This window comes from Chiloscyllium punctatum, chromosome 34 (assembly GCF_047496795.1).
Source record: "Chiloscyllium punctatum isolate Juve2018m chromosome 34, sChiPun1.3, whole genome shotgun sequence".
Lineage (NCBI taxonomy): Eukaryota > Metazoa > Chordata > Chondrichthyes > Orectolobiformes > Hemiscylliidae > Chiloscyllium > Chiloscyllium punctatum.
Genome location: NC_092772.1, coordinates 62493635 through 62521255, shown reverse-complemented (window position 1 = coordinate 62521255; position 27621 = coordinate 62493635). Strand labels below are relative to the sequence as shown.

The window sequence follows — 27621 nt, the reverse complement described above, 5'->3', positions numbered from 1 at the left end:
CCTGCTGCTGTATAGGGTCAGGGGTCTGTACCAACTACCCTCCCCCACCATCGCCCCCTGCTGCTGTATAGGGTCAGGACCCTGTACCAACTACCCTCCCCCACCATCGCCCCCTGCTGCTGTATAGGGTCAGGGGTCTGTACCAACTACCCTCCCCCACCATCGCCCCCTGCTGCTGTATAGGGTCAGGACCCTGTACCAACTACCCTCCCCCACCATCGCCCCCTGCTGCTGTCTAGGGTCAGGGGTCTGTACCAACTACCCTCCCTCACCATCGCCCCCTGCTGCTGTATAGGGTCAGGGGTCTGTACCAACTACCCTCCCTCACCATCGCCCCCTGCTGCTGTATAGGGACAGGGGTCTGTACCAACTACCCTCCCCCACCATCGCCCCCTGCTGCTGTATAGGGTCAGGACCCTGTACCAACTACCCTCCCCCACCATCGCCCCCTGCTGCTGTATAGGGTCAGGACCCTGTACCAACTACCCTCCCCCACCATCGCCCCCTGCTGCTGTATAGGGTCAGGGGTCTGTACCAACTACCCTCCCCCACCATCGCCCCCTGCTGCTGTATAGGGTCAGGACCCTGTACCAACTACCCTCCCCCACCATCGCCCCCTGCTGCTGTATAGGGTCAGGGGTCTGTACCAACTACCCTCCCTCACCATTGCCCCCTGCTGCTGTATAGGGTCAGGACCCTGTACCAACTACCCTCCCCCACCATCGCCCCCTGCTGCTGTATAGGGTCAGGGGTCTGTACCAACTACCCTCCCCCACCATCGCCCCCTGCTGCTGTCTAGGGTCAGGGGTCTGTACCAACTACCCTCCCTCACCATCGCCCCCTGCTGCTGTATAGGGTCAGGACCCTGTACCAACTACCCTCCCCCACCATCGCCCCCTGCTGCTGTATAGGGTCAGGACCCTGTACCAACTACCCTCCCCCACCATCGCCCCCTGCTGCTGTATAGGGTCAGGACCCTGTACCAACCCCCCCTCCCTCACCTCTCCCCCCTGACGTTTTCCCCCTCTGTGTGAGGAAGTTCCCCATCCCTTTCCCTATGAACTATTCCTCCCATCCTCCCCCCGCTGGGCCTGCCTCCATGTTCCTGCAGAAAGACCGTGATCCTGCTCTCTCCCAAGTGCCTCCCGGTAATTTACTCCCAGGGAACGGCTCTCAGCATCACCTCCGAGCTGGGTGTCTCGTGGGACACGGGTACGCGCTGGGGAGGGATTGTCTCTCTGGTTCTCTCTCTCTCACACCCTCTCTCTGTCTCTCTCTCTCTCTCTCTCTCTCTCTCTCTCTCTCTCTCTCTCTCCGTCTCCCTGTTTCTCTCTCTCTCTCTCTCTCTCTCTCTCTCTCTCTCTCCCTGTTTCTCTATCTCTCTCTCTCTCTCTTCCCTCGCCTCCCTCGCTCCATCCCTCCTGCTCTGCAGTAATATGGAGCACACATCCAAACCTGCAGCTGCCTTTAACCTGAAGAGGCCGAAGAAAGGGGGATTGATTTGGGAATCCCAGTGAATAGGGATTCGTCATTGTCCCTCCACCATGTTTGGAAAAGTGATACGGCTTCCATTTTGGGGACAGAGTTGGCTCCCAGGTCTCCATTTTGGGGACAGAGTTGGCTCCCAGGTCTCCATTTTGGGGACAGAGTTGGCTCCCAGGTCTCCATTTTGGGGACAGAGTTGGCTCCCAGGTCTCCATCTTGGGGACAGAGTTGCTCCTTGGGTGTTTAGTTTGGGGACACAATTGACCCCGGGGCCACCATTTTGGGCCTCCGTACCTGCCCTGAGATCGATCCCCATCTATGTTCCACGTGTCTCTCAGATGGAGAGGGGGGACCACTTTGGGGAGGGGGGTGAGGGGGGGGGCATTGCTGCCATCCTGGGTTGACTGTGATCTCTGTTGGCCGTAGGTAGAGAACCTGGGAGACCGCAGCGTGCCGATCGGAGTGATGCTCTCTGTCCCAGGCCGTCTCAGCGGACAGTCCCTCTGGAACGTCTCCGTGTCCCCAAGAAATCAGGTGACTGGGCCAAAGTGGGGGGCTGCGGGAGATGGGAGGGAGAGGCACATGGGGAGTGGGTGCTCACTATCCACCAGGGGGTGCCCACGCCATGTCCCACCTGCTATAGGGTGGCGCGGGGTGGACTCAGTGGGTAGGACTGCTGCCTGACAGCACCAGGGACGTGGGTTCGATACCATTCTCAGGCGACTGTCAGTGTAGAGTTGGCACGTTCTCCTGAGTGGCCGATCCACCCTAACCTGCACATCCCTGGACACTACGGGACAATTTCCCCACAGCCGATCCCACCCTAACCTGTACATCCCTGGGCACTACGGGACAATTTCCCCACGGCCGATCCCACCCTAACCTGTACATCCCTGGACACTACGGGACAATTTCCCCACGGCCAACCCACCCTAACCTGTACATCCCTGGGCACTACGGGACAATTTCCCCACGGCCGATCCACCCTAACCTGTACATCACTGGGCACTACGGGACAATTTCCCCACGGCCGATCCACCCTAACCTGTACATCCCTGGACACTACGGGACAATTTCCCCACGGCCAACCCCACCCTAACCTGTACATCCCTGGGCACTACGGGACAATTTCCCCACGGCCGATCCACCCTAACCTGTACATCACTGGGCACTACGGGACAATTTCCCCACAGCCGATCCACTCTAACCTGTACATCCCTGGGCACTACGGGACAATTTCCCCACAGCCGATCCACCCTAACCTGTACATCCCTGGACACTACGGGACAATTTCCCCACGGCCAATCCCACCCTAACCTGTACATCCCTGGGCACTACGGGACAATTTCCCCACGGCCAATCCCACCCTAACGTTGATATCTTTGGACTGTGGGAGGAAACCGGAGCACCCAGAGGAAACCCACGCAGACACGGGGAGAAGGTGCAAACTCCAGGCAGACAGCTGCCTGAGGCTGGGCTCGAACCCGGGAGCCTGGTGCTGTGGGGGTGAAGTTGTGCCCACTGAGCCACCGTGCCAATGATCTGATTCCAGTTTCAGCTTTGTGACCTGAGTCATACCAGAGTCAGTGGGTACTGGGGGGGATGGTGGATTTCTTGAAGGGAGTGGTGGGAGTAACCTTCTGATTGTTGGAGTTCGAGCCAACACAAGGGAAGGTCAGTTACCTCAGCAGCAGGATATCTGTATCCTTGTCTCCAACTATCTGCAGCTGCATCCTCACTGCCCTTCCTTCAGTCGGAAGGGAAGGTGGGGAGGATGGGGGGAATGTTTGGTGCTAATTACCCAACATTCCTCAGGTACTGAAGTGGGCTATGCCCGTATCCAGCGAGATCTCGGCAGTCTCCAGGCCCTAGCTGACAAGGTGACAGGGAGCATGAATACAAGTCGGTGTATTAGGTTTCATTCTTAGGGGGATTGAGTTCTGGAACCGCAATATCACGCCGCAACTATACGAAACCCTGGTGCGGCCCGACTCGGAATATGGTGTACGGTTCTGGTCCCCATATTTCGGGAAGGATGTGGAAGCATCGGAAAAGGTGCAGAGGAGATTTACCAGGATGTTGCCTGGTCTGGAGGGAAGGTCTTATGAGGAAAGGCTGAGAGACTTGAGCCTGTTCTCATTGGCAAGAAGGCGGCTAAGGGGGGATTTGATAGAGACATACAAGATGATCAGAGGATTCGATCGGGTAGACAGTGAATGTCTTTTTCCTAGGATGATGATGTCAGCTTGTACGAGGGGGAGCATAACTACAAATTGAGGGGTGATAGATTTAAGACAGATGTCAGAGGCAGGTTCTTCACTCAGAGAGTGGTAAGGGAGTAGAATGCCCTACCTGCTCATGTAGTCAACTCAGCCACATGAGGGAGATTTAATCAATCCTTAGATAAGCACAGAGATGATTTTGGGATAGTGTAGGGGGACAGGCTGAGAATAGTTCACAGGTCGACGCAACGTAGAGCGCTGAAGGGCCTGTTCTGCGCTGTCTTGTTCTATGTTCTATGATCTAATGCCACACTGTGACCATCACCCATGACAACAGAGTTGCTGTTGGTGTATTCCACACTGTTACCGTGTCTGAATCCCCCCCCACTAACAACATCGTGGCGGTTACTATTAACCAGAAGCTGAACTGGACCCAGCCTCACATCGAGTTGAGTTGAGTTGAGTGAAGCTGAATTGCATGTATTGGACCGAGGCACAGTTAAAAAAAAAACTTTGTCTTGTGAGCAATCCTGGCAGATGACAGAGTTAAGTCGCATAGATCCCAAATAATAGGGAAACAGCCGCAAAATCAAAACCACTGGGACAGGCGAATGTTAAGAGTTTGTGAGTCCATTCAGTATTCTAACAACACGAGGGTAGAAACTGTTGTGAACTGGCCGGTGGGTGTGTTCAGGCCTCTGTACCCTCTCCCCGCGATGGGAGAGGTTGGAGGTGAACACTGCCGGGGGGGACGGGTCTTGGAGAATGCTGGCGGCCCTTCCTTGGCAGCGAGGCCTGGGAGATGGGGTCTACCGATGGGAGGTTGGTCTTTGTGATTGTCCCACTCTCGGTAACCGTCTCCGATCTGGAATGGTACAGTTACCCGGACCAAGTAGTGATACCGATCAACCCTGTGCCTACACGAGAAGGTCAGAGGCTGGGACTCCCGCGGTGAGTAACTCACCTTCCTGACCTCCCCCCGAAAGTCTATCCACCATCTTCCAGGCACAGATCGGGAGAGTGAGGGAGTATTCCCCGCTCCCCCTGGACGGGGGAACGCTCGGATACCATCCAGGATAATGCTGCGCCCTACCCTGCATGATTGGCACCACGCCCAGCACCCACCCCCGCACCCACTGGTGCTCCAATGGTACAAGATACACTGAAGAAACCCACTGAGACTCCTCACACAGCACCTTCCTACCCCCACACCCGCTCCCATTGGGGTTTCTGCTGGCCGATGGTCCGAGTGCCGAAAGGGGGTGGGTTTCAGTTCAAGCTGGTCGTGTTCAGTCCTCGTTTCCCAGCGATGAGTCACTTGGAAATAGGGAGCACTGTTCAGAGCAAGAAACCAGCTGCATGATTTCCTGCCGTCTGGATGTCCAAGATGGCTCGAGGGGGGGGGGGATATGAACATTATAACGATAGACTCTGGGAGCAGTGGGGAATAACATTCATGACGGGGAGGGACGGCTCGAGAACAGGAGGGTTGGGGGGGGGGGTGTGGTAGGGTCCTGGGCCCAGCGAGGGGATGAAGTTCTGACTGTGTCTCGTGTCTGTCTCCTCAACCATCCACACGCCAGACGCACCGTGCAGTGTGTTCAACTCCCACCGACACAGGGGAAAGGTCACAGGAGATCGCTGATCACAACAGACAGGAAAACTTCAATGAGGTAATGCATTAGGGGTTGGGGGGGGAACACAGAGTCATTCCAGTCGGCGCAATGGGAGGCCATTCTCCCCCTTCACACACTGCTGGAGCTGTCAAGGATAACATTCGCCTCCTCTGAGCCAGGCACAATCAATTCATCTCCCCCTCCCAGGTCTGTCCCCAATCACCCTCAATCCCTGTCCCTCCCTCAGTCCCTCTGGGTCTCTCCCCCATCTCCCTCAATCCCTGTCCCTACCTCCCTCTGGGTCTCTCCCCCATCTCCCTCAATCCCTGTCCCTCCCTCCCTCTGGGTCTCTCCCCCATCTCCCTCAATCCCTGTCCCTCCCTCCCTCTGGGTCCCTCCCCCATCTCCCTCAATCCCTGTCCCTCCCTCCCTCTGGGTCTCTCCCCCATCTCCCTCAATCCCTGTCCCTCCCTCCCTCCCTCTAGGTCCCTCCCCCATCTCCCTCAATCCCTGTCCCTCCCTCCCTCTGGGTCTCTCCCTCATCTCCCTCAATCCCTGTCCCTCCCTCCCTCTGGGTCCCTCCCCCATCTCCCTCAATCCCTGTCCTTCCCTCCCTCTGGGTCTCTCCCCCATCTCCCTCAATCCATGTCCCTCCCTCCCTCTGGGTCTCTCCCCCATCTCCCTCAATCCCTGTCCCTCCCTCCCTCTGGGTCTCTCCCCCATCTCCCTCAATCCCTGTCCCTCCCTCCCTCCCTCTGGGTCTCTCCCCCATCTCCCTCAATCCCTGTCCCTCCCTCCCTCTGTGTCTCTCCCCCATCTCCCTCAATCCCTGTCCCTCCCTCCCTCTGGGTCCCTCCCCCATCTCCCTCAGTCCCTGTCCCTCCCTCCCTCTGGGTCTCTCCCCCATCTCCCTCAATCCCTGTCCCTCCCTCTGGGTCTCTCCCCCATCTCCCTCAATCCCTGTCCCTCCCTCCCTCTGGGTCCCTCCCCCATCTCCCTCAATCCCTGTCCCTCCCTCCCTCTGGGTCTCTCCCCCATCTCCCTCAATCCCTGTCCCTCCCTCCCTCTGTGTCTCTCCCCCATCTCCCTCAATCCCTGTCCCTCCCTCCCTCTGGGTCCCTCCCCCATCTCCCTCAATCACTGTCCCTCCCTCCCTCTGGGTCTCTCCCCCATCTCCCTCAATCCCTGTCCCTCCCTCCCTCTGGGTCTCTCCCCCATCTCCCTCAGTCCCTGTCCCTCCCTCCCTCTGGGTCTCTCCCCCATCTCCCTCAATCCCTGTCCCTCCCTCCCTCCCTCTGGGTCCCTCCCCCATCTCCCTCAATCCCTGTCCCTCCCTCCCTCTGGGTCCCTCCCCCATCTCCCTCAATCCCTGTCCCTCCCTCCCTCTGGGTCCCTCCCCCATCTCCCTCAATCCCTGTCCCTCCCTCCCTCAGGGTCTCTCCCCCATCTCCCTCAATCCCTGTCCCTCCGTCCCTCCCTCTGGGTCTCTCCCCCATCTCCCTCAATCCCTGTCCCTCCCTCCCTTTAGGTCCCTCCCCCATCTCCCTCAATCCCTGTCCCTCCCTCCCTTTAGGTCCCTCCCCCATCTCCCTCAATCCCTGTCCCTCCCTCCCTCTGGGTCCCTCCCCCATCTCCCTCAATCCCTGTCCCTCCCTCCCTCTGGGTCTCTCCCCCATCTCCCTCAATCCCTGTCCCTCCCTCCCTCCCACTGGGTCCCTCCCCCATCTCCCTCAATCCCTGTCCCTCCCTCCCTCTGGGTCTCTCCCCCATCTCCCTCAATCCCTCTCCCTTCCTCCCTCTGGGTCCCTCCCCCATCTCCCTCAATCCCTGTCCCTCCCTCCCTCTGGGTCCCTCCCCCATCTCCCTCAATCCCTGTCCCTCCCTCCCTCTGGGTCTCTCCCCCATCTCCCTCAATCACTGTCCCTCCCTCCCTCTGGGTCCCTCCCCCATCTCCCTCAATCCCTGTCCCTCCCTCCCTCTGGGTCCCTCCCCCATCTCCCTCAATCCCTGTCCCTCCCTCCCTCTGGGTCTCTCCCCCATCTCCCTCAATCCCTGTCCCTCCCTCCCTCCCACTGGGTCTCTCCCCCATCTCCCTCAATCCCTGTCCCTCCCTCCCTCTGGGTCTCTCCCCCATCTCCCTCAATCCCTGTCCCTCCCTCCCTCTGGTTCCCTCCCCCATCTCCCTCAATCCTTGTCCCTCCCTCCCTCTGGTTCCCTCCCCCATCTCCCTCAATCCCTGTCCCTCCCTCCCATTGGGTCTCTCCCCCATCTCCCTCAATCCCTGTCCCTCCCTCTCTCTGGGTTTCTCCCCCATCTCCCTCAATCCTTGTCCCTCCCTCCCTCTGGTTCCCTCCCCCATCTCCCTCAATCCCTGTCCCTCCCTCTCTCTGGGTCTCTCCCCCATCTCCCTCAATCCCTGTCCCTCCCTCCCTCTGGGTCTCTCCCCCATCTCCCTCAATCACTGTCCCTCCCTCCCTCTGGGTCCCTCCCCCATCTCCCTCAATCCCTGTCCCTCCCTCCCTCTGGGTCCCTCCCCATTCTCCCTCAATCCCTGTCCCTCCCTCCCTCTGGGTCTCTCCCCCATCTCCCTCAATCCCCCTTCCCTCCCTCCCTCTGGGTCCCTCCCCCATCTCCCTCAATCCCTGTCCCTCCCTCCCTCTGGGTCCCTCCCCATTCTCCCTCAATCCCTGTCCCTCCCTCCCTCTGGGTCCCTCCCCCAACTCGCTCAATCTCTGTCCCTCCCTCCATCTGGGTCCCTCCCCCATCTCCCTCAATCCCTGTCCCTCCCTCCCTATGGGTCTCTCCCCCATCTCCCTCAATCCCTGTCCCTCCCTCCCTCTGGGTCTCTCCCCCATCTCCCTCAATCCCTGTCCCTCCCTCCCTCTGGGTCCCTCCCCCATCTCCCTCAATCCCTGTCCCTCCCTCCCTCTGGGTCCCTCCCCCATCTCCCTCAATCCCTGTCCCTCCCTCCCTCTCGGTCTCTCCCTCATCTCCCTCAATCCGTGTCCCTCCCTCCCTCTGGGTCTCTCCCCCATCTCCCTCAATCCGTGTCCCTCCCTCCCTCTGTGTCTCTCCCCCATCTCCCTCAATCCCTGTCCCTCCCTCCCTCTGGGTCTCTCCCCCATCTCCCTCAATCTCTGTCCCTCCCTCCATCTGGGTCCCTCCCCCATCTCCCTCAATCCCTGTCCCTCCCTCCCTCTGGGTCTCTCCCCCATCTCCCTCAATCCCTGTCCCTCCCTCCCTCTGGGTCTCTCCCCCATCTCCCTCAATCTCTGTCCCTCCCTCCATCTGGGTCCCTCCCCCATCTCCCTCAATCCCTGTCCCTCCCTCCCTCTGGGTCTCTCCACCATCTCCCTCAATCTCTGTCCCTCCCTCCCTCTGGGTCCCTCCCCCATCTCCCTCAATCCATGTCCCTCCCTCCCTCTGGGTCTCTCCCCCATCTCCCTCAATCCCTGTCCCTCCCTCCCTCTGTGTCTCTCCCCCATCTCCCTCAATCCCTGTCCCTCCCTCCCTCTGGGTCTCTCCCCCATCTCCCTCAATCTCTGTCCCTCCCTCCATCTGGGTCCCTCCCCCATCTCCCTCAATCCCTGTCCCTCCCTCCCTCTGGGTCTCTCCCCCATCTCCCTCAATCCCTGTCCCTCCCTCCCTCTGGGTCTCTCCCCCATCTCCCTCAATCCCTGTCCCTCCCTCCCTCTGGGTCCCTCCCCCATCTCCCTCAATCCATGTCCCTCCCTCCCTCTGGGTCTCTCCCCCATCTCCCTCAATCCCTGTCCCTCCCTCCCTCCCTCTCGGTCTCTCCCCCATCTCCCTCAATCCGTGTCCCTCCCTCCCTCTGGGTCTCTCCCCCATCTCCCTCAATCCCTGTCCCTCCCTCCCTCCCTCTGGGTCCCTCCCCCATCTCCCTCAATCCCTGTCCCTCCCTCCCTCTGGGTCTCTCCCCCATCTCCCTCAATCCCCCTTCCCTCCCTCCCTCTGGGTCCCTCCCCCATCTCCCTCAATCCCTGTCCCTCCCTCCCTCTGGGACCCTCCCCATTCTCCCTCAATCCCTGTCCCTCCCTCCCTCTGGGTCCCTCCCCCAACTCCCTCAATCTCTGTCCCTCCCTCCATCTGGGTCCCTCCCCATTCTCCCTCAATCCCTGTCCCTCCCTCCCTCTGGGTCCCTCCCCCAACTCCCTCAATCTCTGTCCCTCCCTCCATCTGGTTCCCTCCCCCATCTCCCTCAATCCCTGTCCCTCCCTCCCTCTGGGTCTCTCCCCCATCTCCCTCAATCCCTGTCCCTCCCTCCCTCTGGTTCCCTCCCCCATCTCCCTCAATCCCTGTCCCTCCCTCCCTCTGGGTCTCTCCCCCATCTCCCTCAATCCCTGTCCCTCCCTCCCTCCCTCCGGGTCTCTCCCCCATCTCCCTCAATCCCTGTCCCACCCACCCTCTGGGTCTCTCCCCCATCTCCCTCAATCCCTGTCCCTCCCTCCCTCTGGTTCCCTCCCCCATCTCCCTCAATCCCTGTCCCTCCCTCCCTCTGGGTCCCTCCCCCACCTCCCTCAATCCCTGTCCCTCCCTCCCTCTGGGTCTCTCCCCCATCTCCCTCAATCCCTGTCCCTCCCTCCCTCTGTGTCTCTCCCCCATCTCCCTCAATCCCTGTCCCTCCCTCCCTCTGGGTCTCTCCCCCATCTCCCTCAATCCCTGTCCCTCCCTCCCTCCCTCTGGGTCTCTCCCCCATCTCCCTCAATCCCTGTCCCTCCCTCCCTCTGGGTCCCTCCCCCATCTCCCTCAATCCCTGTCCCTCCCTCCCTCTGGGTCTCTCCCCCATCTCCCTCAATCCCTGTCCTTCCCTCTGGGTCTCTCCCCCATCTCCCTCAATCCCTGTCCCTCCCTCCCTCTGGGTCCCTCCCCCATCTCCCTCAATCCCTGTCCCTCCCTCCCTCTGGGTCACTCCCTTAGTTACCTCAATCTGTGTCCCGCCCTCCCTCGCTCTGGGTCTCTCCCCCATCTCCCTCAATCCCTGTCCCTCCCTCCCTCTGGGTCTCTCCCCCATCTCCCTCAATCCCTGTCCCTCCCTCCCTCTGGGTCCCTCCCCCATCTCCCTCAATCCCTGTCCCTCCCTCCCTCTGGGTCACTCCCTTAGTTACCTCAATCTGTGTCCCGCCCTCCCTCGCTCTGGGTCTCTCCCCCATCTCCCTCAATCCCTGTCCCTCCCTCCCTCTGGGTCTCTCCCCCATCTCCCTCAATCCCTGTCCCTCCCTCCCTCCCTCTGGGTCTCTCCCCCATCTCCCTCAATCCCTGTCCCTCCCTCCCTCTGGGTCCCTCCCCCATCTCCCTCAATCCCTGTCCCTCCCTCCCTCTCGGACCCTCCCCCATCTCCCTCAATCCCTGTCCCTCCCTCCCTCTGGGTCTCTCCCCCATCTCCCTCAATCCCTGTCCCTCCCTCCCTCTGGGTCTCTCCCCCATCTCCCTCAATCTCTGTCCCTCCCTCCCTCTGGGTCTCTCCCCCATCTCCCTCAATCCCTGTCCCTCCCTCCCTCTGGGTCTCTCCCCCATCTCCCTCAATCCCTGTCCCTCCCTCCCTCTGGGTCCCTCCCCCATCTCCCTCAATCCCAGTCCCTCCCTCCCTCTGGGTCTCTCTCCCATCTCCCTCAATCCCTTTCCCTCCCTCCCTCTGGGTCTCTCCCCCATCTCCCTCAATCCCTGTCCCTCCCTCCCTCTGGGTCCCTCCCCCATCTCCCTCAATCCCTGTTCCTCCCTCCCTCTGGGTCTCTCCCCCATCTCCCTCAATCCCTGTCCCTCCCTCCCTCCCTCAGGGTCTCTCCCCCATCTCCCTCAATCCCAGTCCCTCCCTCCCTCCGGGTCCCTCCCCCATCTCCCTCAATCCCTGTCCCTCCCTTCCTCTGGGTCTCTCCCTCATCTCCCTCAATCCCTGTCCCTCCCTCCCTCTGGGTCTCTCCCCCATCTCCCTCAATCCCTGTCCCTCCCTCCCTCCAGGTCCCTCCCCCATCTCCCTCAATCCCTGTCCCTCCCTCCCTCTGGGTCTCTCCCCCATCTCCCTCAATCCCTGTCCCTCCCTTCCTCTGGGTCTCTCCCTCATCTCCCTCAATCCCTGTCCCTCCCTCCCTCTGGGTCTCTCCCCCATCTCCCTCAATCCCTGTCCCTCCCTCCCTCCGGGTCCCTCCCCCATCTCCCTCAATCCCTGTCCCTCCCTCCCTCTGGGTCTCTCCCCCATCTCCCTCAATCCCTGAAATTTCCCTCCCTCTGGGTCTCTCCCCCATCTCCCTCAATCCCTGTCCCTCCCTCCCTCTGGATCCCTCCCCCATCTCCCTCATCCCTGTTCCTCCCTCCCTGTGGGTCCCTCCCCATCTCCCTCAATCCCTGTCCCTCCCTCCCTCCCTCTGGGTCCCTCCCCCATCTCCCTCAATCCCTGTCCCTCCCTCCCTCCGGGTCTCTCCCCCATCTCCCTCAGTCCCTGTCCCTCCCTCCCACCCTCTGGGTCTCTCCCCCATCTCCCTCAATCCCTGTCCCTCCCTCCCTCTGGGTCTCTCCCCCACCTCCCTCAATCCCTGTCCCTCCCTCCCTCTGGGTCCCTCCCCCATCTCCCTCAATCCCTGTCCCTCCCTCCGTCTGGTTCCCTCCCCCATATCCCTCAATCCCTGTCCCACCCTCCCTCTGGGACTCTCCCCCATCTCCCTCAATCCCTGTCCCTCCCTCCCTCTGGGTCTCTCCCCCATCTCCCTCAATCCCTGTCCCTCCCTCCCTCTGGGTCTCTCCCCCATCTCCCTCAATCTCTGTCCCTCCCTCCCTCAAGGTCTCTCCCCCATCTCCCTCAATCCCTGTCCCTCCCTCCCTCTGGGTCCCTCCCCCATCTCCCTCAATCCCTGTCCCTCCCTCCCTCTGGGTCTCTCCCCCATCTCCCTCAATCCCTGTCCCTCCCCCATCTCCCTCAATCCCTGTCCCTCCCTCCCTCTGGGTCCCTCCCCCATCTCCCTCAATCCCTGTCCCTCCCTCCCTCTGGGTCCCTCCCCCATCTCCCTCAATCCCTGTCCCTCCCTCCCTCTGGGTCTCTCCCCCATCTCCCTCAATCCCTGTCCCTCCCTCCCTCTGGGTCCCTCCCCCATCTCCCTCAATCCCTGTCCCTCCCTCCCTCTGGGTCCCTCCCCCATCTCCCTCAATCCCTGTCCCTCCCTCCCTCTGGGTCTCTCCCCCATCTCCCTCAATCCCTGTCCCTCCCTCCCTCTGGGTCACTCCTCCATCTCCCTCAATCCCTGTCCCTCCCTCCCTCTGGGTCCCTCCCCCATCTCCCTCAATCCCTGTCCCTCCCTCCCTCTGGGTCCCTCCCCCATCTCCCTCAATCCCTGTCCCTCCCTCCCTCTGGGTCTCTCCCCCATCTCCCTCAATCCCTGTCCCTCCCTCCCTCTGGGTCCCTCCCCCATCTCCCTCAATCCCTGTCCCTCCCTCCCTCTGGGTCCCTCCCCCATCTCCCTCAATCCCTGTCCCTCCCTCCCTCTGGGTCCCTCCCCCATCTCCCTCAATCCCTGTCCCTCCCTCCCTCTGGGTCCCTCCCCCATCTCCCTCAATCCCCCTTCCCTCCCTCCCTCTGGGTCTCTCCCCCATCTCCCTCAATCCCTGTCCCTCCCTCCCTCTGGGTCTCTCCCCCATCTCCCTCAATCCCTGTCCCTCCCTCCCTCTGGGTCCCTCCCCCATCTCCCTCAATCCCTGTCCCTCCCTCCCTCTGGGTCCCTCCCCCATCTCCCTCAATCCCTGTCCCTCCCTCCCTCTGGGTCCCTCCCCCATCTCCCTCAATCCCTGTCCCTCCCTCCCTCCCTCTGGGTCTCTCCCCCATCTCCCTCAATCCCTGTCCCTCCCTCCCTCTGGGTCACTCCTCCAGCTACCTCAATCCCTGTCCCTCCCTCCCTCTGGGTCCCTCCCCCATCTCCCTCAATCCCTGTCCCTCCCTCCCTCTGGGTCCCTCCCCCATCTCCCTCAATCCCTGTCCCTCCCTCCCTCTGGGTCCCTCCCCCATCTCCCTCAATCCCTGTCCCTACCTCCCTCCCTCTGGGTCCCTCCCGCATCTCCCTCAAACCCTGTCCCTCCCTCCCTCAGGATCTCTCCTCCATCTCCCTCAATCCCTGTCCCTCCCTCCCTCCGGGTCTCTCCCCCATCTCCCTCAATCCCTGTCCCTCCCTCCCTCTGGGTCTCTCCCCCATCTCCCTCAATCCCTGTCCCTCCCTCCCTCCCTCTGGGTCTCTCCCCCATCTCCCTCAATCCCTGTCCCTCCCTCCCTCTGGGTCCCTCCCCCATCTCCCTCAATCCCTGTCTCTCCCTCCCTCCCTCTGGGTCCCTCCCACATCTCCCTCAATCACTGTCCCTCCCTTCCTCTGGGTCCCTCCCCCATCTCCCTCAATCACTGTCCCTCCCTCCCTCTGGGTCCCTCCCCCACCTCCCTCAATCCCTGTCCCACCCTCCCTCTGGGTCTCTCCCCCATCTCCCTCAATCTCTGTCCATCCCTCCCTCTGGATCCCTCCCCCATCTCCCTCAATCCCTGTCCCTCCCTCCCTCCCTCTGGGTCTCTCCCCCATCTCCCTCAATCCCTGTCCCTCCCTCCCTCTGGGTCCCTCCCCCATCTCCCTCAATCCCTGTCCCTCCCTCCCTCTGGGTCTCTCCCCCATCTCCCTCAATCCCTGTCCTTCCCTCTGGGTCTCTCCCCCATCTCCCTCAATCCCTGTCCCTCCCTCCCTCTGGGTCTCTCCCCCATCTCCCTCAATCCCTGTCCCTCCCTCCCTCTGGGTCCCTCCCCCATCTCCCTCAATCCCTGTCCCTCCCTCCCTCTGGGTCACTCCCTTAGTTACCTCAATCTGTGTCCCGCCCTCCCTCGCTCTGGGTCTCTCCCCCATCTCCCTCAATCCCTGTCCCTCCCTCCCTCTGGGTCTCTCCCCCATCTCCCTCAATCCCTGTCCCTCCCTCCCTCCCTCTGGGTCTCTCCCCCATCTCCCTCAATCCCTGTCCCTCCCTCCCTCTGGGTCCCTCCCCCATCTCCCTCAATCCCTGTCCCTCCCTCCCTCTCGGACCCTCCTCCATCTCCCTCAATCCCTGTCCCTCCCTCCCTCTGGGTCTCTCCCCCATCTCCCTCAATCCCTGTCCCTCCCTCCCTCTGGGTCTCTCCCCCATCTCCCTCAATCTCTGTCCCTCCCTCCCTCTGGGTCTCTCCCCCATCTCCCTCAATCCCTGTCCCTCCCTCCCTCTGGGTCTCTCCCCCATCTCCCTCAATCCCTGTCCCTCCCTCCCTCTGGGTCCCTCCCCCATCTCCCTCAATCCCAGTCCCTCCCTCCCTCTGGGTCTCTCTCCCATCTCCCTCAATCCCTTTCCCTCCCTCCCTCTGGGTCTCTCCCCCATCTCCCTCAATCCCTGTCCCTCCCTCCCTCTGGGTCCCTCCCCCATCTCCCTCAATCCCTGTTCCTCCCTCCCTCTGGGTCCCTCCCCCATCTCCCTCAATCCCTGTTCCTCCCTCCCTCTGGGTCTCTCCCCCATCTCCCTCAATCCCTGTCCCTCCCTCCCTCCCTCAGGGTCTCTCCCCCATCTCCCTCAATCCCAGTCCCTCCCTCCCTCCGGGTCCCTCCCCCATCTCCCTCAATCCCTGTCCCTCCCTTCCTCTGGGTCTCTCCCTCATCTCCCTCAATCCCTGTCCCTCCCTCCCTCTGGGTCTCTCCCCCATCTCCCTCAATCCCTGTCCCTCCCTCCCTCCGGGTCCCTCCCCCATCTCCCTCAATCCCTGTCCCTCCCTCCCTCTGGGTCTCTCCCCCATCTCCCTCAATCCCTGTCCCTCCCTTCCTCTGGGTCTCTCCCTCATCTCCCTCAATCCCTGTCCCTCCCTCCCTCTGGGTCTCTCCCCCATCTCCCTCAATCCCTGTCCCTCCCTCCCTCCGGGTCCCTCCCCCATCTCCCTCAATCCCTGTCCCTCCCTCCCTCTGGGTCTCTCCCCCATCTCCCTCAATCCCTGAAATTTCCCTCCCTCTGGGTCTCTCCCCCATCTCCCTCAATCCCTGTCCCTCCCTCCCTCTGGATCCCTCCCCCATCTCCCTCATCCCTGTTCCTCCCTCCCTGTGGGTCCCTCCCCATCTCCCTCAATCCCTGTCCCTCCCTCCCTCCCTCTGGGTCCCTCCCCCATCTCCCTCAATCCCTGTCCCTCCCTCCCTCCGGGTCTCTCCCCCATCTCCCTCAGTCCCTGTCCCTCCCTCCCACCCTCTGGGTCTCTCCCCCATCTCCCTCAATCCCTGTCCCTCCCTCCCTCTGGGTCTCTCCCCCACCTCCCTCAATCCCTGTCCCTCCCTCCCTCTGGGTCCCTCCCCCATCTCCCTCAATCCCTGTCCCTCCCTCCGTCTGGTTCCCTCCCCCATATCCCTCAATCCCTGTCCCACCCTCCCTCTGGGACTCTCCCCCATCTCCCTCAATCCCTGTCCCTCCCTCCCTCTGGGTCTCTCCCCCATCTCCCTCAATCCCTGTCCCTCCCTCCCTCTGGGTCTCTCCCCCATCTCCCTCAATCTCTGTCCCTCCCTCCCTCAAGGTCTCTCCCCCATCTCCCTCAATCCCTGTCCCTCCCTCCCTCTGGGTCCCTCCCCCATCTCCCTCAATCCCTGTCCCTCCCTCCCTCTGGGTCTCTCCCCCATCTCCCTCAATCCCTGTCTCTCCCCCATCTCCCTCAATCTCTGTCCCTCCCTCCCTCAAGGTCTCTCCCCCATCTCCCTCAATCCCTGTCCCTCCCTCCCTCTGGGTCCCTCCCCCATCTCCCTCAATCCCTGTCCCTCCCTCCCTCTGGGTCCCTCCCCCATCTCCCTCAATCCCTGTCCCTCCCTCCCTCTGGGTCTCTCCCCCATCTCCCTCAATCCCTGTCCCTCCCTCCCTCTGGGTCCCTCCCCCATCTCCCTCAATCCCTGTCCCTCCCTCCCTCTGGGTCCCTCCCCCATCTCCCTCAATCCCTGTCCCTCCCTCCCTCTGGGTCTCTCCCCCATCTCCCTCAATCCCTGTCCCTCCCTCCCTCTGGGTCACTCCTCCATCTCCCTCAATCCCTGTCCCTCCCTCCCTCTGGGTCCCTCCCCCATCTCCCTCAATCCCTGTCCCTCCCTCCCTCTGGGTCCCTCCCCCATCTCCCTCAATCCCTGTCCCTCCCTCCCTCTGGGTCTCTCCCCCATCTCCCTCAATCCCTGTCCCTCCCTCCCTCTGGGTCCCTCCCCCATCTCCCTCAATCCCTGTCCCTCCCTCCCTCTGGGTCCCTCCCCCATCTCCCTCAATCCCTGTCCCTCCCTCCCTCTGGGTCCCTCCCCCATCTCCCTCAATCCCTGTCCCTCCCTCCCTCTGGGTCCCTCCCCCATCTCACTCAATCCCTGTCCCTCCCTCCCTCTGAGTCTCTCCCCCATCTCCCTCAATCCCTGTCCCTCCCTCCCTCTGGGTCCCTCCCCCATCTCCCTCAATCCCTGTCCCTCCCTCCCTCTGGGTCCCTCCCCCATCTCCCTCAATCCCTGTCCCTCCCTCCCTCTGGGTCCCTCCCCCATCTCCCTCAATCCCTGTCCCTCCCTCCCTCCCTCTGGGTCTCTCCCCCATCTCCCTCAATCCCTGTCCCTCCCTCCCTCTGGGTCACTCCTCCAGCTCCCTCAATCCCTGTCCCTCCCTCCCTCTGGGTCCCTCCCCCATCTCCCTCAATCCCTGTCCCTCCCTCCCTCTGGGTCCCTCCCCCATCTCCCTCAATCCCTGTCCCTCCCTCCCTCTGGGTCCCTCCCCCATCTCCCTCAATCCCTGTCCCTACCTCCCTCCCTCTGGGTCCCTCCCGCATCTCCCTCAAACCCTGTCCCTCCCTCCCTCAGGATCTCTCCTCCATCTCCCTCAATCCCTGTCCCTCCCTCCCTCCGGGTCTCTCCCCCATCTCCCTCAATCCCTGTCCCTCCCTCCCTCTGGGTCTCTCCCCCATCTCCCTCAATCCCTGTCCCTCCCTCCCTCCCTCTGGGTCTCTCCCCCATCTCCCTCAATCCCTGTCCCTCCCTCCCTCTGGGTCCCTCCCCCATCTCCCTCAATCCCTGTCTCTCCCTCCCTCCCTCTGGGTCCCTCCCACATCTCCCTCAATCACTGTCCCTCCCTTCCTCTGGGTCCCTCCCCCATCTCCCTCAATCACTGTCCCTCCCTCCCTCTGGGTCCCTCCCCCACCTCCCTCAATCCCTGTCCCACCCTCCCTCTGGGTCTCTCCCCCATCTCCCTCAATCTCTGTCCATCCCTCCCTCTGGATCCCTCCCCCATCTCCCTCAATCCCTGTCCCTCCCTCCCTCTGGGTCCCTCCCCCATCTCCCTCAATCCCTGTCCCTCCCTCCCTCTGGGTCCCTCCCCCATCTCCCTCAATCCCTGTCCCTCCCTCCCTCTGTGTCTCTCCCCCATCTCCCTCAATCCCTGACCCTCCCTCCCTCTGGGTCTCTCCCCCATCTCCCTCAGTCCCTGTCCCTCCCTCCCTCTGGGTCTCTCCCCCATCTCCCTCAATCCCTGTCCCTCCCTCCCTCTGGGTCCCTCCCCCATCTCCCTCAATCCCTGTCCCTCCCTCCCTCCCTCTGGGTCTCTCCCCCATCTCCCTCAATCCCTGTCACTCCCTCCCTCTGTGTCTCTCCCCCATCTCCCTCAATCCCTGTCCCTCCCTCCCTCTGGGTCTCTCCCCCATCTCCCTCAATCCCTGTCCCTCCCTCCCTCCCTCTGGATCTCTCCCCCATCTCCCTCAATCCCTGTCACTCCCTCCCTCTGTGTCTCTCCCCCATCTCCCTCAATCCCTGTCCCTCCCTCCCTCTGGGTCTCTCCCCCATCTCCCTCAATCCCTGTCCCTCCCTCCCTCCCTCTGGATCTCTCCCCCATCTCCCTCAATCCCTGTCCCTCCCTCAGTCCCTGTGGGTCCCTCCCCCATCTCCCTCAATCCCTGTCCCTCCCTCCCTCTGTGTCTCTCCCCCATCTCCCTCAATCCCTGTCCCTCCCTCCCTTCGGGTCTCTCCCCCATCTCCCTCAATCCTTGTCCCTCCCTCCCTCTGGTTCCCTCCCTCATCTCCCTCAATCCCTGTCCCTCCCTCCCTCTAGGTCTCTCCCCCATCTCCCTCAATCCCTGTCCCTCCCTCCCCTCTGGGTCCCTCCCCCATCTCCCTCAATCCCTGTCCCTCCCTCCATCTGGGTCCCTCCCCCATCTCCCTCAATCCCTGTCCCTCCCTCCCTCTGGGTCTCTCCCCCATCTCCCTCAATCACTGTCCCTCCCTCCCTCTGGGTCCCTCCCCCATCTCCCTCAATCCCTGTCCCTCCCTCCATCTGGGTCCCTCCCCCATCTCCCTCAATCCCTGTCCCTCCCTCCCTCTGGGTCTCTCCCCCATCTCCCTCAATCACTGTCCCTCCCTCCCTCTGGGTCCCTCCCCCATCTCCCTCAATCCCTGTCCCTCCCTCCCTCTGGGTCTCTCCCCCATCTCCCTCAATCCCTGAACCTTCCCTCCCTCTGGGTCCCTCCCCCATCTCCCTCAATCCCTGTCCCTCCCTCCCTCTGGGTCTCTCCCCAATCTCCCTCAATCCCTGTCCCTCCCTCCCTCCGGGTCTCTCCCCCATCTCCCTCAATCCCTGTCCCTCCCTCCCTCTGGGTCCCTCCCCCATCTCCCTCAATCCCTGTCCCTCCCTCCCTCTGGGTCCCTCCCCCATCTCCCTCAATCCCTGTCCCTCCCTCCCTGTGGGTCCCTCCCCATCTCCCTCAATCCCTGTCCCTCCCTCCCTCCCTCTGGGTCTCTCCCCCATCTCCCTCAATCCCTGTCCCTCCCTCCCTCCGGGTCTCTCCCCCATCTCCCTCAATCCCTGTCCCTCCCTCCCTCTGGGTCCCACCCCCATCTCCCTCAATCCCTGTCACTCCCTCCCTCTGGGTCTCTCCCCCATCTCCCTCAATCCCTGTCCCTCCCTCCCTCTGGTTCCCTCCCCCATCTCCCTCAATCCCTGTCCCTCCCTCCCTCTGGGTCTCTCCCCCATCTCCCTCAATCCCTGTCCCTCCCTCCCTCTGGTTCCCTCCCCCATATCCCTCAATCCCTGTCCCACCCTCCCTCTGGGTCTCTCCCCCATCTCCCTCAATCCCTGTCCCTCCCTCCCTCTGGTTCCCTCCCCCATCTCCCTCAATCCCTGTCCCTCCCTCCCTCTGGTTCCCTCCCCCATCTCCCTCAATCCCTGTCGCTCCCTCCCTCCCTCTGGGTCCCTCCCCCATCTCCCTCAATCGCTGTCCCACCCTCCCTCTGGGTCTCTCCCCCATCTCCCTCAATCCCTGACCCTCCCTCCCTCCCTCTGGGTCCCTACCCCATCTCCCTCAATCTCTGTCCCTCCCTCTCTCTGGGACTCTCCCCCATCTCCCTCAATCCCTGTCCCTCCCTCCCTCCCTCTGGGACTCTCCCCCATCTCCCTCAATCCCTGTCCCTCCCTCCCTCTGGGTCTCTCCCCCATCTCCCTCAATCCCTGTCCCTCCCTCCCTCCCTCTGGGTCTCTCCCCCATCTCCCTCAATCCCTGTCCCTCCCTCCCTCCCTCTGGGACTCTCCCCCATCTCCCTCAATCCCTGTCCCTCCCTCCCTCTGGGTCCCTCCCCCATCTCCCTCAATCCCTGTCCCTCCCTCCCTCTGGGTCCCTCCCCCATCTCCCTCAATCCCTGTCCCTCCCTCCCTCTGGGTCCCTCCCCCATCTCCCTCAATCCCTGTCCCTCCCTCCCTCTGGGTCTCTCCCCCATCTCCCTCAATCCCTGTCCCTCCCTCCCTCTGGGTCTCTCCCCCATCTCCCTCAGTCCCTGTCCCTCCCTCCCTCTGGGTCTCTCCCCCATCTCCCTCAATCCCTGTCCCTCCCTCCCTCTGGGACTCTCCCCCATCTCCCTCAATCCCCCTGTCCCTCCCTCCCTCTGGGTCCCTCCCCCATCTCCCTCAATCCCTGTCCCTCCCTCCCTCCCTCACTCTGGGTCTCTCCCCCATCTCCCTCAATCCCTGTTCCTCCCTCCCTCTGGGTCTCTCCCCCATCTCCCTCAATCCCTGTCACTCCCTCCCTCTGTGTCTCTCCCCCATCTCCCTCAATCCCTGTCCCTCCCTCCCTCTGGGTCTCTCCCCCATCTCCCTCAATCCCTGTCCCTCCCTCCCTCCCTCTGGATCTCTCCCCCATCTCCCTCAATCCCTGTCCCTCCCTCAGTCCCTGTGGGTCCCTCCCCCATCTCCCTCAATCCCTGTCCCTCCCTCCCTCCGTGTCTCTCCCCCATCTCCCTCAATCCCTGTCCCTCCCTCCCTTCGGGTCTCTCCCCCATCTCCCTCAATCCTTGTCCCTCCCTCCCTCTGGTTCCCTCCCCCATCTCCCTCAATCCCTGTCCCTCCCTCCCTCTGGGTCTCTCCCCCATCTCCCTCAATCCCTGTCCCTCCCTCCCTCTGGGTCTCTCCCCCATCTCCCTCAATCCCTGTCCCTCCCTCCCTCTGGGTCTCTCCCCCATCTCCCTCAATCCCTTTCCCTCCCTCCCTCTCGGTCTCTCCCCCATCTCCCTCAATCCCAGTCCCTCCCTCCCTCTGGGTCTCTCCCCCATCTCCCTCAATCCCTTTCCCTCCCTCCCTCTGGGTCTCTCCCCCATCTCCCTCAATCCCTGTCCCTCCCTCTGGGTCCCTCCCCCATCTCCCTCAATCCCTGTCCCTTCCTCCCTCTGGGTCACTCCTCCATCTCCCTCAATCCCTGTCCCTCCCTCCCTCTGGGACTCTCCCCCATCTCCCTCAATCCCTGTCCCTCCCTCCCTCCCTCAGGGTCTCTCCCCCATCTCCCTCAATCCCTGTCCCTCCCTCCCTCTGTGTCTCTCCCCCATCTCCCTCAATCCCTGTCCCTCCCTCCCTCCGGGTCCCTCCCCCATCTCCCTCAATCCCTGTCCCTCCCTCCCTCTGGGTCTCTCCCCCATCTCCCTCAATCCCTGAACCTTCCCTCCCTCTGGGTCCCTCCCCCATCTCCCTCAATCCCTGTCCCTCCCTCCCTCTGGGTCTCTCCCCCATCTCCCTCAATCCCTGTCCCTCCCTCCCTCCGGGTCTCTCCCCCATCTCCCTCAATCCCTGTCCCTCCCTCCCTCTGGTTCCCTCCCCCATATCCCTCAATCCCTGTCCCACACTCCCTCTGGGTCTCTCCCCCATCTCCCTCAATCCCTGTCCCTCCCTCCCTCTGGTTCCCTCCCCCATCTCCCTCAATCCCTGTCCCTCCCTCCCTCTGGTTCCCTCCCCCATCTCCCTCAATCCCTGTCCCTCCCTCCCTCTGGGTCTCTCCCCCATCTCCCTCAATCCCTGTCCCTCCCTCCCTCTGGGTCTCTCCCCCATCTCCCTCAATCCCTGTCGCTCCCTCCCTCCCTCTGGGTCCCTCCCCCATCTCCCTCAATCGCTGTCCCACCCTCCCTCTGGGTCTCTCACCCATCTCCCTCAATCCCTGTCCCTCCCTCCCTCCCTCTGGGTCCCTACCCCATCTCCCTCAATCTCTGTCCCTCCCTCTCTCTGGGACTCTCCCCCATCTCCCTCAATCCCTGTCCCTCCCTCCCTCCCTCTGGGACTCTCCCCCATCTCCCTCAATCTCTGTCCCTCCCTCTCTCTGGGACTCTCCCCCATCTCCCTCAATCCCTGTCCCTCCCTCCCTCCCTCTGGGACTCTCCCCCATCTCCCTCAATCCCTGTCCCTCCCTCCCTCTGGGTCTCTCCCCCATCTCCCTCAATCCCTGTCCCTCCCTCCATCTGTGTCACTCCCCCATCTCCCTCAATCCCTGTCCCTCCCTCCCTCTGGGTCCCTCCCCCATCTCCCTCAATCCCTGTCCCTCCCTCCATCTGTGTCACTCCCCCATCTCCCTCAATCCCTGTCCCTCCCTCCCTCTGGGTCTCTCCCCCATCTCCCTCAATCCCTGTCCCTCCCTCCCTCCCTCTGGGACACTCCCCCATCTCCCTCAATCCCTGTCCCTCCCTCACTCTGGGACTCTCCCCCATCTCCCTCAATCCCTGTCGCTCCCTCCCTCTGGGTCCCTCCCCCATCTCCCTCAATCCCTGTCCCTCCCTCCCTCTGGGTCCCTCCCCCATCTCCCTCAATCCCTGTCCCTCCCTCCCTCTGGGTCTCTCCCCCATCTCCCTCAATCCCTGTCCCTCCCTCCCTCTGGGTCTCTCCCCCATCTCCCTCAATCCCTGTCCCTCCCTCCCTCTGGGTCCCTCCCCCATCTCCCTCAATCCCCCTTCCCTCCCTCCCTCTGGGTCCCTCCCCCATCTCCCTCAATCCCTGTCCCTCCCTCCCTCTGGGTCCCTCTCCCATCTCCCTCAATCCCTGTCCCTCCCTCCCTCTGGGTCTCTCCCCCATCTCCCTCAATCCCTGTCCCTCCCTCCCTCTGGGTCCCTCCCCCACCTCCCTCAATCCCTGTCCCTCCCTCCCTCTGGGTCCCTCCCCCAGCTCCCTCAATCCCTGTCCCTCCCTCCCTCAAGGTCTCTCCCCCATCTCCCTCAATCGCTGTCCGTCCCTCCCTCTGGTTCCCTCCCCCATCTCCCTCAATCCCTGTCCCTCCCTCCCTCTGGGTCCCTCCCCCATCACCCTCAATCCCTGTCCCTCCCTCCCTCAAGGTCTCTCCCCCATCTCCCTCAATCCCTGTCCCTCCCTCCCTCTGGGTCTCTCCCCCATCTCCCTCAATCACTGTCCCTCCCTCCCTCTGGGTCTCTCCCCCATCTCCCTCAATCCCTGTCGTTCCCTCCCTCTGGGTCCCTCCCCATTCTCCCTCAATCCCTGTCCCTCCCTCCCTCTGGGTCTCTCCCCCATCTCCCTCAATCCCCCTTACCTCCCTCCCTCTGGGTCCCTCCCCCATCTCCCTCAATCCCTGTCCCTCCCTCCCTCTGGGACCCTCCCCATTCTCCATCAATCCCTGTCCCTCACTCCCTCTGGGTCCCTCCCCCAACTCCCTCAATCTCTGTCCCTCCCTCCATCTGGGTACCTCCCCATTCTCCCTCAATCCCTGTCCCTCCCTCCCTCTGGGTCCCTCCCCCAACTCCCTCAATCTCTGTCCCTCCCTCCATCTGGTTCCCTCCCCCATCTCCCTCAATCCCTGTCCCTCCCTCCCTCTGGGTCTCTCCCCCATCTCCCTCAATCCCTGTCCCTCCCTCCCTCTGGTTCCCTCCCCCATCTCCCTCAATCCCTTTCCCTCCCTCCCTCTGGGTCTCTCCCCCATCTCCCTCAATCCCTGTCCCTCCCTCCCTCTGGGTCACTCCTCCATCTCCCTCAATCCCTGTCCCTCCCTCCCTCTGGGTCCCTCCCCCATCTCCCTCAATCCCTGTCCCTCCCTCCCTCTGGGTCTCTCCCCCATCTCCCTAAATCCCTGTCCCTCCCTCCCTCTGGGTCTCTCCCCCATCTCCCTCAATCCCTGTCCCTCCCTCCCTCTGGGTCTCTCCCCCATCTCCCTCAATCGCTGTCCCTCCCTCCCTCTGGGTCTCTCCCCCATCTCCCTCAATCCCTGTCCCTCCCTCCCTCTGGGTCCCTCCCCCATCTCCCTCAATCTCTGTCCCTCCCTCCCTCCCTCTGGGTCTCTCCCCCATCTCCCTCAATCCCTGTCCCTCCCTCCCTCCGTCTGGGTCTCTCCCCCATCTCCCTCAATCTCTGTCCCTCCCTCCCTCCCTCTGGGTCTCTCCCCCATCTCCCTCAATCCCTGTCCCTCCCTCCCTCTGGGTCCCTCCCCCATCTCCCTCAATCCCTGTCCCTCCCTCCCTCTGGGTCTCTCCCCCATCTCCCTCAATCCCTGTCCCTCCCTCCCTCTGGGTCTCTCCCCCATCTCCCTCAATCCTTGTCCCTCCCTCCCTCTGGGTCTCTCACCCATCTCCCTCAATCCCTGTCCCTCCCTCCCTCTGGGTCCCTCCCCCATCTCCCTCAATCACTGTCCCTTCCTCCCTCTGGGTCTCTCCCCCATCTCCCTCAATCCCTGTCCCTCCCTCCCTCTGGGTCTCTCCCCCATCTCCCTCAATCCCTGTCCCTCCCTCCCTCTGGGTCTCTCCCCCATCTCCCTCAATCCCTGTCCCTCCCTCCCTCTGGGTCCCTCCCCCATCTCCCTCAATCCCAGTCCCTCCCTCCCTCTGGGTCTCTCCCCCATCTCCCTCAATCCCTTTCCCTCCCTCCCTCTGGGTCTCTCCCCCATCTCCCTCAATCCCTGTTCCTCCCTCCCTCTGGGTCTCTCCCCCATCTCCCTCAGTCCCTGTCCCTCCCTCCCTCTGGGTCTATCCCCCATTTCCCTCAATCCCTGTCCCTCCCTCCCTCTGGGTCTCTCCCCCATCTCCCTCAATCCCTTTCCCTCCCTCCCTCTCGGTCTCTCCCCCATCTCCCTCAATCCCAGTCCCTCCCTCCCTCTGGGTCTCTCCCCCATCTCCCTCAATCCCTTTCCCTCCCTCCCTCTGGGTCTCTCCCCCATCTCCCTCAATCCCTGTCCCTCCCTCTGGGTCCCTCCCCCATCTCCCTCAATCCCTGTCCCTTCCTCCCTCTGGGTCACTCCTCCATCTCCCTCAATCCCTGTCCCTCCCTCCCTCTGGGTCCCTCCCCCATCTCCCTCAATCCCTGTCCCTCCCTCCCTCTGGGTCTCTCCCCCATCTCCCTCAATCCCTGTCCCTCCCTCCCTCTGGGTCTCTCCCCCATCTCCCTCAATCCCTGTCCCTCCCTCCCTTTAGGTCCCTCCCCCATCTCCCTCAATCCCTGTCCCTCCCTCCCTCTGGGTCTCTCCCCCATCTCCCACAATCCCTGTCCCTCCCTCCCTTTAGGTCCCTCCCCCATCTCCGTCAATCCCTGTCCCTCCCTCCCTTTAGGTCCCTCCCCCATCTCCCTCAATCCCTGTCCCTCCCTCCCTCTGGGTCTCTCCCCCATCTCCCTCAATCCCTGTCCCTCCCTCCCTCCCTCTGGGTCTCTCCCCCATCTCCCTCAATCCCTGTCCCTCCCTCCCTCTCTCTGGGTCCCTCCCCCATCTCCCTCAATCCCTGTCCCTCCCTCCCTCTGGATCTCTCCTCCATCTCCCTCAATCCCTGTCCCTCCCTCCCTTTAGGTCCCTCCCCCATTTCCCTCAATCCCTGTCCCTCCCTCCCTCTGGATCTCTCCTCCATCTCCCTCAATCCCTGTCCCTCCCTCCCTCCCTCTGGGTCCCTCCCCCATCTCCCTCAATCCCTGTCCCTCCCTCCCTCCCTTTAGGTCCCTCCCCCATCTCCCTCAATTCCTGTCCCTCCCTCCCTCCGGGTCTCTCCCCCATCTCCCTCAATCCCTGACCCTCCCTCCCTCTGGGTCTCTCCCCCATCTCCCTCAATCCCTGTCCCTCCCTCCCTCTCTCTGGGTCTCTCCCCCATCTCCCTCAATCCCTGTCCCTCCCTCCATCTGTGTCACTCCCCCATGTCCCTCAATCCCTGTCCCTCCCTCCCTCTGGGTCCCTCCCCCATCTCCCTCAATCTCTGTCCATCCCTCCCTCTGGATCCCTCCCCCATCTCCCTTAGTCCCTGTCCCTCCCTCCCTTTGGGTCCCTCCCCCATCTCCCTCAATCCCTGTCCCTCCCTCCCTCTGGGACTCTCCCCCATCTCCCTCAATCCCTGTCCCTCCCTCCCTCCCTCTGGGTCCCCCCCCCATCTCCCTCAATCCCTGTCCCTCCCTCCCTCTGGGTCTCTCCCCCATCTCCCTCAATCCCTGACCCTCCCTCCCTCTGGGTCTCTCCCCCATCTCCCTCAATCCCTGTCCCTCCCTCCCTCTGGGTCTCTCCCCCATCTCCCTCAATCCCTGTCCCTCCCTCCCTCTGGGTCCCTCCCCCATCTCCCTCAATCCTTGTCCCTCCCTCCCTCTGGGTCTCTCCCCCATCTCCCTCAATCCCTGTCCCTCCCTCCCTCTGGGTCCCTCCTCCATCTCCCTCAATCCCTGTCCCTCCCTTCCTCCCTCCCTGTGGATCACGCCCCCATCTCCCTCAATCCCTGTCCCTCCCTCCCTCTGGGTCTCTCCCCCATCTCCCTCAATCCCTGTCCCTCCCTCCCTCCCTCTGGGTCCTTCCCCCATCTCCCTCAATCCCTGTCCCTCCCTCCCTCTGGGTCTCTCCCCCATCTCCCTCCCTCCCTGTGGGTCCCTCTCCCATCTCCCTCAATACTTGTCCCTCCCTCCCTCCCTCTGGGTTTCTCCCCCATCTCCCTCAATCCCTGTCCCTCCCTCCCTCTGGGTCTCTCCCCCATCTCCCTAAATCCCTGTCCCTCCCTCCCTCTGGGTCTCTCCCCCATCTCCCTCAATCCCTGTCCCTCCCTCCCTCCCTCTGGGTCTCTCCCCCATCTCCCTCAATCCCTGTCCCTCCCTCCCTCTGGGTCTCTCCCCCATCTCCCTCAATCCCTGTCCCTCCCTCCCTCTGGGTCACTCCTCCATCTCCCTCAATCCCTGTCCCTCCCTCCCTCTGGGTCCCTCCCCCATCTCCCTCAATCCCTGTCCCTCCCTCCCTCTGGGTCCCTCCCCCATCTCCCTCAATCCCTGTCCCTCCCTCCCTCTGGGTCCCTCCCCCATCTCCCTCAATCCCTGTCCCTCCCTCCCTCTGGGTCTCTCCCCCATCTCCCTCAATCCCTGTCCATCCCTCCCTCCCTCAGGGTCTCTCCCCCATCTCCCTCAATCCCTGTCCCTCCCCCCCTCTGTGTCTCTCCCCCATCTCCCTCAATCCTTGTCCCTCCCTCCCCCTGGTTCCCTCCCCCATCTCCCTCAATCCCTGTCCCTCCCTCTCTCTGGGTCTCTCCCCCATCTCCCTCAATCCCTGTCCCTCCCTCCCTCAGGGTCTCTCCCCCATCTCCCTCAATCCCTGTCCCTCCCTCCCTCTGGGTCTCTCCCCCATCTCCCTCAATCCCTGTCCCTCCCTCCCCTCTGGGTCCCTCCCCCATCTCCCTCAATCCCTGTCCCTCCCTCCCTCTGGGTCCCTCCCCCATCTCCCTCAATCCCTGTCCCTCCCTCCCTCTGGGTCTCTCCCCCATCTCCCTCAATCACTGTCCCTCCCTCCCTCTGGGTCTCTCCCCCATCTCCCTCAATCCCTGTCCATCCCTCCCTCCCTCAGGGTCTCTCCCCCATCTCCCTCAATCCCTGTCCCTCCCTCCCTCTGTGTCTCTCCCCCATCTCCCTCAATCCCTGTCCCTCCCTCCCTCCGGGTCTCTCCCCCATCTCCCTCAATCCCTGTCCCTCCCTCTCTCTGGGACTCTCCCCCATCTCCCTCAATCCCTGTCCCTCCCTCCCTCCCTCTGGGTCTCTCCCCCATCTCCCTCAATCCCTGTCCCTCCCTCCCTCCCTCTGGGACTCTC

General features: G+C 62.8%; 1 long non-coding RNA gene across 1 annotated transcript in view; it reads left to right on the top strand.

Moving 5' to 3' along the window:
- The first annotated feature begins 1909 nt into the window (after positions 1-1909).
- Positions 1910-27621, top strand: part of LOC140459032 (uncharacterized) — a 43345-nt gene continuing 17633 nt past the window's right edge. Inside the window, exons 1-2 of the long non-coding RNA XR_011953828.1 lie at positions 1910-2019; positions 5291-5380. This is a non-coding gene — a long non-coding RNA (uncharacterized lncRNA). The remainder of the gene's footprint in view (positions 2020-5290; positions 5381-27621) is intronic.